General features: G+C 41.4%; 1 protein-coding gene across 2 annotated transcripts in view; it reads right to left on the minus strand.

Moving 5' to 3' along the window:
• TTLL7 (tubulin tyrosine ligase like 7) overlaps positions 1–13,120 on the minus strand; it is a 169,998-nt gene that overhangs the window by 104,865 nt on the left and 52,013 nt on the right. The window lies entirely within an intron of this gene.

The following is a 13,120-nucleotide window of genomic DNA, read 5'->3' on the forward strand; positions in this document are numbered from 1 at the left end:
TACAGCTCTTGACTTTTAAAAGTTCTTTATTGCTTAGGCGTTTTTAGGTTTCCGATGTGTTTATTGCTTTGGGTTGGTCTTTTGTTCCTTTTTATTTTTTATTGGGGGCTCGTACAACTCTTACCACAATCCATGCATATAGCCATTGTGTCAAGTACATGTGTACATTTGTTACCATCAACATTTTCAAAATGCTTTCTTTGTATTTCAGCCCTTGGTATCAGCTCGTTTTCTCCCTCCTTCATAAACCCTTGATAATTTATTATTATTATTATTTCACCCACTTTCTGTTGTCCATTCCCCCCAGGGGAGGCATTATATAGAGATCATTGTAATCGGTTCCCCTTTTCTCCCCCCCCCCTCCCACCCCATATTCCCCTTGCTCTCCTGGTATTACTACTCTCATTATTGGTCCTGAGGGTTTCATCTGTCCTGGATTCCCTGTGTTTCCACCTCTTAACTGTATCAATGTACATGCTCTGGTCTAGCCAGATTTGTAAGGTAAATTGGGGTCTTGATAGTGGGGGGAGGAAACATTAAAGAACTAGAGGAAAGTTGTGTGTTTCATTGATGCTCTACTGCACCCTGACTGGCTCATCTCCACCCCATGACCCTTCTGTAAGGGATGTCCAATTGCCTATGGATAGGCTTTGGGTCTCCAGTCTGCACTCCCCTTCATTGACATTGATATGATTTTTTGCTCTGGGTTTTTGATGACTGATACCTGATCCCATCAATGCCTTATGATCACACAGGCTGGTGTGCTTCTTTTTTGTGGGTTTTGTTGCTTCTCAGCTAGATGGCCACTCGTTTATCTTCAAACTTTTAAGATCCCTGACACTATATCTTTTGATAGCTGGGCACCATCAGCTTTCTCCACCACATTTGCTTATGCACCAATTTTGTCTTCAGCAATCATGTCAGGAAGGTGAACATCACAGAATGCTAGGTCATTGGAATGAAATGTTTTTGCATTGAGGGAGTATTTGAGTAGAGGGCCAATATCCATATGCTACCTTAATACTTAACGTATAATATGTACATAGATCTATTTCCCTATCATTATATATAAATATATTTATATGTGTACATGCCTGTATTTAAATAATGATAAATGTCCTTTGCTTCCTAGTTCTTTCCTCTCTTTCTTTTTCCTTTCTTCTTGTCCCACTATCATGTTTGGCCTTCATTTGGGTTTCAGTAATTTCTTTCGGCTGCATTGCCCTTGATCAAGCCCCACCAGGCATCCTATACGTTCCATCATTTAATTGTTCAACATGTTCTAGCATGTATACTAGAAGGTTTTGTCCCACCTTACAGATAGATACATTGAATTGATAAAAGACAAATAACTTTGTATGTCTTACAAAGTGATAGAGTGGAGATTAAAATGAATAGTCCCCAGATGCCCTAAAGCAGCAGCCCTATGCAACCTCCGGTCCAGTGCGTGACAGATCCCTGCAGCATCGCTTTTAAGATGACATCGTGAAGTGAATGTGGGGGGTACAGAAATAGACTGAAGGAACACAGAGAAAAGTAGTTCATTTGTAGTGGGAGTTCAGGAACATGGTAAAGCAAATCGCCTTTTCATTTTGCCTTTGAAATGAGCACAGCTTTGCAGGGCAGAAAGCGAAAGGAGTCATTGTGCTGGGGGTTTTGTGTGGGCGCATATTGTTGGAGCCTGTCAAATCGAATGGATTCACGCCACGCTTGGAGCCTGTCAAATCGAATGAATTCACGCCACGCTCTGTACAGCCTAGCTCAGCTCCATCCTCGCGTTGTCGGAGCCACTGTGCAACCACTCTGCCAAAGCATTCCGTCCTTCTTTTTCTCTGACTTTATCGAGCACGGTGTCCTTCTCCAGGGACTAACTCCTCCTGAGAGCAGGATCAAAGCACAGCAGACACAGTCTTCCTCTGCTCACTACTAAGGAGCATTCTAGTTGTACTTCTCCCAGGAGGGAGTTATTATTCTGATAGTAAATGGTATGTTTAATATTCTTCAACGACACTCCAATTCAGATACTCATAAACCAATCCTCCTGTTTTTCTTTTCCTGGTCCAGTGTTCACGCGCAAAAATGAGACGATTGAAAATATGAGTTAGGTTAGATGTATCTTAGTCTTCAAAGTGGTATACTTGCTTTTTAACACTTCCACGAGCGTTTTCAGGTTTTCTCAATGCCGAATGTCCTTTGATTTCTTCATTGCTGCTTCCATGAGCATTGATTGTGGATCCAAGAGAAATAAACCCTTGACAATTGAAATCTGCTGTTTTTCATGATCTATCGGCCTGTTGTGCGGATTCTTGTTTCCTGCACATGGAGGTGTAGCCCACGTTGAAGGCTGTGGCCACTCGCCTCATCAGTAAGTGCTCCCAGTCCTCTTCACGTTCACCAGGCCAGGTTGTGCCATCGGTCTACTGAAGACCGGCACGGAGTCGTCCTCCAGCAATGATGCCCCATTCTTCTTCCTGTCACCCAGCTTCTCAGATTAGCTGCTCAGCGTAGCAACTTTCTCATTACTCTCATCCTCTTTTATGAATCTTTTTTGGCCTTCTTACAAAACGTTGCTATAAGTAATGCAAAGCAAACACCACAACAAAATATAAGGCAATACTTCTGTTAGCATCAGAAACAGTGATGTAAAATTGACTTTCACATCAAAGTCACCTCAGTTTTCATGATAATACAATTCACTATTAAAGAAAATGTAGTATTTAATTTGTTCTCAGGTACAGTTTTTAATACAATAATTTCCAGGACAATTCAGTGTCAAAACTAAAGAAGTAATGCATATTATAGGTAAGCTGTGGTTAAAGTAGTTAAAATATTTTATCTCATTAACAAGGCCAGATTTTAGATAATATGTCTCCCAATATTCCATATATGGAAAGTAATTATAGAAAAAACTTAATCAAGGAAAGAAAGTTCAGTATAAAACTTAGAATTGGAGCCTAAGTCCTATCCTAATTATATAGGATATTAATAGAGCTTCACACATGTTAGAATATCGTGCTAATATGCTATATAGATGTAAAGAAACTTTGCAACATAATAATCATACTATATTTCAAATCACAATAACTGTCCCTAACACAATACAAGCTCCCAATCCAAGGCTAAAAGCTAACTAGATCGTTTTATGAGAAAAAAAGAAGAAAGTAGCCTAAAGTTCAGGTTGATTTCTTTCTGGAAGCTCTCTGGTACTGCAGGAAGCAACTATTTGGGTATTTAAATCTTCATCCAACATCTTGTTATTAGAGTAAACAAAGATCCTCTTCATGGTAACAGAGTATTTATTACCTTAAAAGTAGGTGCTGGAAAAAATTGGATATCTACCTGCAGAAAAATGAAGCAAGACCCTTACCTCACTCTATGCACAAGAATAAACTTAAGGTGGATCATAGACCTTGAGATAAAACCCCAAACAATTGGGGCCATTAATGAGGGAATTGGGACAAACCTGAGAACCTTGGCACAGGGAGTACATAGGCTATCAGAAATAGGGAAGGATACAAATACAGAGGAGTCACAAATAGACAAGTGGGATATACTGAGGATAAGACACCTGTGTACATTGAAAGAACTCACCAAGAGAGTAATAAGAATGCCCATCAACTGGGAAAACATCTTTAGCAATGACACATCAGATAAAGGCCTTATTACTAAAATCTACAATACTGTGCAAGCTTTCAATAAGAGAAAAACTAATATCCCACTGAGGAGGTGGGAAAAGGACCTGAACAGAAGTTTCACAGAGTCTGAAATTCGAAGGGCCAATAAACATATGAGAAAATGTTCTTATTAGCCATAAGAGAAATGCAAATCAAAACAACTATGAAATACCACCTAACACCCTCAAAGATAACCCAATTCAAAAAATCAGAAAGCAACAAGTGTTGGAGGGACTGTTGGGAGATAGGAACTCTCATCTACTGCTGGTGGACCTGTAAGTATGTACAGTCACTATGGAAATCGATTTGGCGATTTCTCAAACAGATGGAAATTGAGTTACCATACGACCCAGCAATCCCCCTACTGGGCATATACCCAGAAGAAGCAAGAAACAAAACACGGCCTGACATCTGTGCTCCAATGTTCATTGTGGCACAGTTCACAATCGCAAGGAGTGGGAAACAACCCAAATTTCCATCAACAGATGGATTAAAAAACTGTGGTACATACATACACTGGAGTACTATGCATCCCTAAAAATCAGTGATGAATGCATGAAGCGTATTGCCACATGGGAAGAACTGGAGGAAATTATGCTAAGTGAAGTAAGCCAAGCACAAAAGGACAAGTATAACATGAATCCACTGAGGTAAGTTTATATGTATATAAAAGAGAGAACAGAAAGGTAAGTGCAAAGGGGGCACAGGTCAAAAGCTACTGTATACAAACATTCCAGGGGTGAAGTCCAGGTAGTATGGCAGGGGCCATACCAAATCCAGGGGTACATGTGGTAGCCAACTAAAAAGGGGGTGGAGGGAGGAAAGAAAAAAAAAGATGTGTGGTGGGGGAATAGGGCACTGACCCACCCAAGGGGAGGGTATTGTTTGTGTCTCCACAAGGAAAGAGGGACCAAATAAAAAGACAGTGCTAGACAAATGCAGTGTGCCAGCAAGGAGTGGGGAGCCAGTGGAAGAGCCTGAGGGCTCGGCTCCCATACTAGCTATGTGGAAAACTGCCCCTCGCCCCAGAAGAATCTACTTGAGAGCACGGCACTGAAACAGCAGCTAGGGGAGAGGGGCATGGTTGATCAGAGCAAATGGGAGCAAAGAAGAGGAAGGAAGAGAGAGTGGAGCAAATCCTGGCCCATCAGGCCTGGAGGACGATATCCCACTCTGAACAGCCAATGGACAGAGTAGACAATATGGCTGATCCCACTATGAGACGCACCGTCCTTGATGGCCCAGGGCCCTAAGGGAGACAACACGGGAGACTCAGTGTCGGGACTCGCCCAGACTGAGCCAGTGACACTGAGGCAACGCACTAAAAGCGTGTGGCAGAACAACCGTGGGAGCAGAGCAGGGAGCCCCTGAGGAAGTACAAAGGACAGACTCTGGGGCCAGAGCATGGTACCCCATTGGACCTGACTGAAGGACACGCCTAGAGATCAAAAGTCAGACCATGATCTATTTACAGATTTTTCTTTCTTTTAAAATTATTTTCTTTTAATTTATTTATTCTTCTATGGATAATTGGTTTCCTTTTTTGTTGTCATCACTGTGAATGATGATGGCAGCAAATGTACATATGTGCTTGACACAATGGATATATGTATGGACTATGATAAGAATTGTATGAGTCCCCAACAAAATGATTTTTTTTAAAGTAGTTGACAAAGTCAACAAGAGCTGGAGCACGATTACCTTACTATGCTAACAATAACTTAGTAATTGTTACAATTTGTTTTTTTAAAAAAGATTTGTTCATTCATTAATGCCTTAAATGATAACCCAAATGACTTTAATTTGTACATAACTCAAAATAAGGTATTTTCGTATACTTCCTTCTCCAACTTATATGGAAATGTACACACATACATGTTTTACCTCATCCCGTTAGTGGTTTGGTTCTTGTTCTTGTTGTCAGAAGCCATGGAGTCAGTTCCAACCCAAAGCACAACAGAACAAAACACTGCCCCGGTCTACACCATCACAGTTGTTCCTGTGTTGTGCCCCTTGTTGAGCTACAGCTACTCTGCCAACCCACTTCCTTGAAGGCCTTCCTCTCTTTCACTACCCTCTGCGTTACCGAACCTGGTCTCTATTGACAACACAGAGATGGAGGCTCAGCATCCTTGCCTCTAAGGAGCACTCTACTTCTTTCAAGACAGGCCTGTTTATCCTTGTAGGAGTCCATGGTATTTTCAATATTCTTCTCCAGCACCACAATTCAAATACTGTACATAGACTCTTCTTCAGTTTTCTATGTCCAACTTGCACATGCATATGATGCAATTAAAAAGATCGTGGCTTGGGTCACCTTGGTCCTCAAAGTCACATCTTGGTTTTCAATGCTTTGGAGAGGTCCTGTGCAGCAGATTTACCCAATGGAATGCCTCTTTTGATCTGTGACTGCTGTTTTCATGAGCATTGATTGTGAATGCAAGCAAGACAAAACCCCTACCACTTCAATCTTACCTCCATTTATCATGAGAGTACCTAGATCAAGTTCCAATTGTGAGGATTTGGGTCATTTTTGCACTAAATTGCATGTAATCCTTACTGAAGGTTGAAATCATAGATCTTCATCAGCAAGTGCCTCAAGTCCTCCTCACTTTCAGCAAGCAAGGTTGTGAGGTTGTGTCATCTGCATATCACAGATTATTAATATGTCTTCTTCCAATCCTGATGCCACATTCTTCTTGATATAATCCAGCATCTCTGATGACTGGCTCAGCATACAGACTGAATAAGTGTGGTGAGAAGATACAACCCTGACGAACACCATTCCTGATTTAAGCCATGCAGCATCCCCTTGTCCTGTTAGTATAACTGTCTCTCGAGTCATGTACAAATTCTGCATGAGCACAATAAAGTGATCTGGAATTCCATTCTTCTCAAGGTTATCCATAGTTTTTTTATAATCCAGATTCTTTGATGTAGTCAATAAAACACAAGGAAACATGTTTCAGAGACGCGCGGGTGGTGTAGAGGTTATGTGTTGGGCTGTTGCCCCCACAGCAGTTTGAAACCACTAGCTGCTCCGTGGGGAAAAGACTGAGCTTTCTACTCCCAGAAGAGTTACAGTCTTGGAGAACAGTTCTATCCTTTCCTTTACAGTCACAGTGGAGTAGGAATCACTTCAACGGCAGTGAATTTTTTTGAAATATCTTTCTGGTATGCTCTGCATTCAGCCAAGATCCATCTGACATCAGCAATGATATCCCTTGTTCCAAATTCCCTTCTGAATTTAGCATGACTTTCTGTCAGCTTCCTGTTAATGCACTGCTGGAACTGTTGTTGAATTATCTTCAGCCAATTTTACTTCCATGAATCATCAATGATATCTGGTAGAGGATAATAAAAACACTCTAACAAATTCAAGGTCACACTCAATTATCCCAATTCCAGTTCATTCTAAACAATGGATCTATTGTGACAGATTCATCACATAACTCTGATGAGCCAGGTTACCTACATAGCAAATGCAAAAAGAATGTTTTCAGTTATTTCCAAAATATTTTAACCAAAGCCAAGTCACCTGAGAAGTTCAGGATACACCACAGACCCAGGTGAGGCCAGGCATCAGCATTTTTAAAATATATATCCAAGTGATTCCAGCAGGCAGCCAGAATTGCATAATTATAGGCACATGGCAATGGAGCTAAACTCCACATATACATATAAAATTATGAGAACAATTAAAACAAAGAAGACATATCTTCTAACTGTATCCATAAAGCCAAGTAGACAAAAATCATCCCTAAAAGTCTATTGTCCGGTTCAACTGAAAAAAAATGGAAACAAATTATTAAGATATGTATAAGTTGATTTGTAAAAACAACTTTTTGTAAATAACTAATCCATATTTAAAATTAACCCATTTCACAAAATTCCAAGCAAATGATAATCTTGACTTCTACAATTCCACCTATGGTAAGAAGTTTCAGTGATCAAAATCCAAAAAAAAAGGAATCTTTATTCACTAGGAAAAACTATATTTTACTGAAATGATAAATAAGCCTATAGTTATAGGACCTTAAAGAAAATAAGGTTTGTTGATGATACTACATATCCAACAAGATGGGTCAAGGCCATAGGGCTGGCCCCACCACGAGACACAATATCCCTCACTGAACCATAGTACTGCGGGGGACAACACTGGAGACACAGTGTGGGAATAGTGCACAATCTGACCCCATCACACTGGGGCAAAACACTAACGGCATGCCACAGAGCAGCAAGGGGAGCAAAGTGAGGTAATTCCCGTGGAATACCAAAAAGAGACTTTGGAAACAGAGTGTGCCACCCCATCAGACTTGACTGGAAAACATCATAAAGGCCAACAAACAGTACTTGAAGTATTTACAGGCTTTTCCATTTTTGTCAGTGTTTTTTTTTTTTTCGTTATTGTTATTTTTGGGGGGTTTTTTTGGTTGTTATTGTTTTGTTGGTTTTGACTTCCTTTGTTGTTTTATTTGGTTTTGCCTGGTTTTTGCATGTATTAATATATCTGCATGTCTATCTAGCTAAGATAGGCGGGATAAATAATTCGGAGATGAAAAGAACGGGCCCAATGTTTTCGGGAAGATACAGGAGAAGAGGTGGTGGGAGAAAGGAAGTGGGAGGTGGGGAACCAACCCAGGGACAAGGGAACAACAAGTGAACTAAAATCAATAAAGAAGAACATAGGACGCCTAGTGGGACTCAATCAAGGGCAAAGTACAAGCAAGGAATTACTAAACTCAAATGAAGGCCTAACATGATGGTGGGACAAGAGGAAAGTAAAAGGAAAGAGAGGAAAGAACCAGGAGGCAAAGGACATTTACAGAGGTCTAAATACAGACATATACATATTATTATATATGTATATATTATATATAATAAGAGGGGAATAGAACTATGTACTCATATCTATATGTTAAGAATTAAGGTTGAAGATGGACATTGAGTCTCAACTCAAGTACTCCCTCAAGACATGAACACTTTATTCTAACAATCCGGCATTCTGTGATGCTCACTTTCCCCACCCGATAGCTGAAGACAAAGTGGGTGCATAAGCAAATGTGGTGAAGAAAGCTGATGGTTATCAAAAGATATAGCATCTGGGGTCTTAAAGGCTTGAAGATAAACGAGTGGTCATTTAGCTCAGAAGCAACAAAGTCCACATGGAAGAAGCACACCAGCCTGTGTGATCAGGTGTTGATGGGATCAGGTATTAGGCATCTAAGACCCAGAACAAAATCATACCCATTGTGAATGGGGGGCGATGGGGGCATGGAATACAGACCCAATGCCCATCTATAGACAATTGGACATTTCCTCACAGAGGGGTCACAGGGAAGAGATGAGTCAGTCAGGGTGCAGCATAGCACCAATTAAATACACAACTTTCCACTAGTCCTTTGTTGCTTCCTTCCCCCCACTATCATGACCTCAATTCTGCCTTACAAATCGGATTAGACCGGAACATGCACACTGATACAGATAAGAGCCCACAACACAGGGAATCCAGGTAAGATAAACCCCTCAGGGCCAACAAGGAGAGTAGAGATACCAGGAGGATTAGGGAGGGTGGGGGGAGAAAGGAGGTATCAATCACAAGGATCAATCTAGAACCCCTTCACAAGAGGACGAATAACAGAAAAGTGGGTAAGGGGTGACAGAGGACAATGTAATACATGAAAATAACAATCTATACCTTATCAAGGGTTCATGAGGGAGGGTGGGTGGGGGAGGGAGGGGGTAGAAATGGGGAGCTGATATCAAGGGCTCAAGTGGGAAGAGAATGCTTTGAAAATGATGATGGCGGCATATGTGCAAATATGCTTGACACACTGGATGAATGTATGGATTGTGGTACGAGATGTAAGAGGCCCCAATAAAAGTAAGAAAAGAGGGGGATATGGGTCAAGGATCTTTCCTTATCAGGTCAGTGAAGGCCCTGCCCTGTCAGCACAGTCATCTTCTTCTTCACATACATAGTCGGTGACAGATGGGAAGAGCATTTTGGAGGGCCTCACACAGGCAACTACTGACGCAACACCTCCGCTTACAAGTCATATGCCTACCGTCAACCACAGACCTGGAGAACAATGCTATCATTTGGCCCATAAGAAAAGACCCAGTATGCTAACAGACATTTCAAACGTGCCCTCTATTGTTACATAAATCTGTTTTCCATTTTAAACAATTCAATCAAATAAATTTTCATCACAACCACCTCCCCTGCTCCACGTGCAGCCTTTTAATCATTGAAAAGGCTTCACTGAGTGGCACTAAAGGAAGACTAAATAAAAATTATATGTACCTGTTCCATCTTACCTACAAATTCTACTTAAAGACACACTCGGGAACAAATCTCAGTCATTATCCAGGACCATCTATAAATACAACTAGCAACTGTCATTGACTCTGACCTTAATTACACCCAACTTGATCCTATCCATCCACCCACATCTACCACTTGCCCGTCAGTTCGTCTACTGTAATGGCTTGTGTGTTACTGTGCTGCTGGAAGCTCCGTCACTGTTTCCAATGTAAGTGAGGTCACTCACAGAGAAAGACGAGGCTGTCCGCTTCTCAGGAACACAGCCAATGTTCACTTCTAAGGAATTAGGGTCTGCTCTAAAGCTGGACGCTATGTCAGTGGCATTTCAAATGCCAGCAGGTTCTCCTATGAAGAAGGCCAACTGTTTACTTCTGAGGAATTAGCTCCTAATAAACTCATGGATGATCCAGAAAATGTGCTGGAAAATGAGCCCCTCAGGTCAGAGGGCACTCAAAATATGGCTGAGGAAGAGTTCGCTTCTCAAAGCAGAGTTCAAATGTGTAGCATTGGAACCTATAGCATGAGGGAGTCTGTATTAGCCTGGGTTCTCTAAAGATGCCAAACCAGAACACTTATAAATGTGTGTAAGTAGAGACATTTATATTGAGAACGAGGTTTCTAAAAGGGAAGCAGCTGGCACAGCTGCAGAGAGAGGGAAAGGAAGTGCAGTCCAACTCACTTTGGTGAGTCTGCTGATGGGCTGCATGTCTTTCAACTCAGGAGTTTACTGGGCTCAAAGTCCAAAGAAGCAAGAGATAGATGAGGCATGGAGAAAAGTAGGAGAGCTCAGTGTGGCAACGCACAGCATAGTGGGACCGCACTGAGTGGCACTGAGGGCAGCAGACGGGGATTATGCAAGGCAGCTGGTCCCAAAGTGAGGAGACCCAACGGCGTCTTCGTACAGAAGGCGATGTGAGACAGTGCGACTGTGTGGTACAGTGCAGCAGCGATGTAAGACAGCCAGATCAGGCTGCACACCAGGAACAGGCACAAAGGGAAAAGAAACAGGATAGCCAGGTCTCTAAAGGTCTTCTTATGTCTAGGCCACACTGCAAGGGATGTCACCATCCTGCTACCTGACTGAGGGGCAAAACTCAAGCCATATCTTCTTTGAGGTATCACATTGACACACACCAAAATGCCCGACCCAACACATAACCCCATGATACTAAGGTTGGTGATAATATGTGACGCGTTCAGATGATCTGAAGTGCAGTGAAGTATGTAAGAACTCCCAAGCTTGCTACTGGTGCCCATTGACCTAGATTGGAATGGCTACACTCAGGTAGACCAGATCCCAGTTAGTTGCAAAAGGAAAATATTCACTCGGTGAGCTGGTGTTTTTTGCTACAGTCTTGATGGATGACATGCTCAAGAGTATACTTTGCTTAAAGATGCAAAAGTCCAAAGAGAATTAAGATTCTCCACACCAAAGCATGTGCTTGTCTCCTAAAAGAATAGAGGTGGTAGCAAGGGTCAATTTAGAAAACAAATATAAAAAATGGGGGAAGATACAGGCATGAAATGACTAGCTTGTAAACTTTCACCAAATAAGTTGAACAATAGAGGATCCACACAAATCAGTTTTCTCTTAATAGGTCTAAGGAAGAGAGGGTGGGGGGATGGTGCTTACAGGTTTACAGGATTCAGATGTAATTAAAGTTTTACCAGAATTGATCCTAACAAGCACCAAGAATTTGGGGGCCACTTATAAAATTAAAGATGTAATGGGACTGGTGTCTTTTCAGGTGTGTGAATGTTAGCTGTATTCTATTAGGCGCAAATATGATTTTATCATGAACATGGATTGGAATGTATGTATGGGCACAGGTTTGTTTATAAGTGCACAAAGTGTGGACTGTGATAACTGGGTTTGGGGAAATCTGGGTTACACCTGTGGAAGAGTATTGATGGAGTCCAACCTCCCAGTCAGGACACAGCCTAATGATGGGTCCTTGTTGGCATGACCTACTTAAAAGAAACACTTGGGACAACTGTTCTCTCTCTTGCCCATCCCCTTCCTGCTTGACTGGATCCTGCTTCTGTGGCAGAGGGCCCATGTAACCTGCCACCCTGGAAACTGTTGGTGCCCTGCCATATTTCTGCTGACTGTGAATCCACAGAACTCTGCATCCGCCAGCATGTGACCTCCCAGCTTCTTGTTTCACCTTGCTGATTCATCAGTTGGCAGATATGTAAGTCTGGAGGGGCCTCCAGCTAGCATATGACGCATGAATTTCAGTGTGAATGGACCGGGTCAAGAAATTACTTACATATATACATGATGTTCACTGGTTTTGCTTCTCTAGGAAATCTAACACTATACACCATTATTAAAGAAGTTCTTGATCCTCATGAAGATCATTCAAAGTTCTGTCAGGAGTTTAAGGTTTGGGGAGAAACACATATGCACCTAGGCTTGCAGATTTATATATTTTATTGCACATACCACTAGGACCCAGGGATTCCTAAAGGTGAATGGAAGAGGCTACACAAAAAGAAACTGAGCAATCATTGTCTATCCAAATTAATATACCAGGAAAAATAAAGCTATTCTTGGAAATCTTGAATGTTGCAGGAAATGCTCTGCCCCTTCACTCCACGTAAATAAACTGAGCTAAAGTCCAAGTTGTAAGCAAAACAAAGATGAAAATATTTACAAATAGAGAGATTGCTTAACTAAATATTTTATGAAAATTTTGAGGTTATGTTTAGGAGATGTTGGGAACAGAAACCTTTCATTTCAATTTTTGTTGCAAGGGACCACCTTGAACTGATTCAGTAAAATGTTATCCATAGAAAATTTTAAAATATTGAACCTTAATATTTGACAATATTGATTGGTTTATGAGAGTGGGGATAGTATATATTCTCTGATAAGGAGATTTAGAGTTCTCTGGTTTTCAATACGCTCCATCAACTGAAAGGATTAATTCCCTGTTAAGAAGGGAAGTTTTATGAGAGTAGCATTTTTGCACCTCTGCACAAGACAAACTGACTGCGCCCACCACGACTTGCAACTTGCTTCCAGGGAAGCAGTAACCGTGCATATAGAATGAAGTCATGAATTAGGGATGGCCCATCATTTTTGTATTCTATGGAAACAAAACCAAAATTG

Source organism: Tenrec ecaudatus, chromosome 1, assembly GCF_050624435.1.
Source record: "Tenrec ecaudatus isolate mTenEca1 chromosome 1, mTenEca1.hap1, whole genome shotgun sequence".
In the NCBI taxonomy this organism is placed as follows: Eukaryota; Metazoa; Chordata; class Mammalia; order Afrosoricida; family Tenrecidae; genus Tenrec; species Tenrec ecaudatus.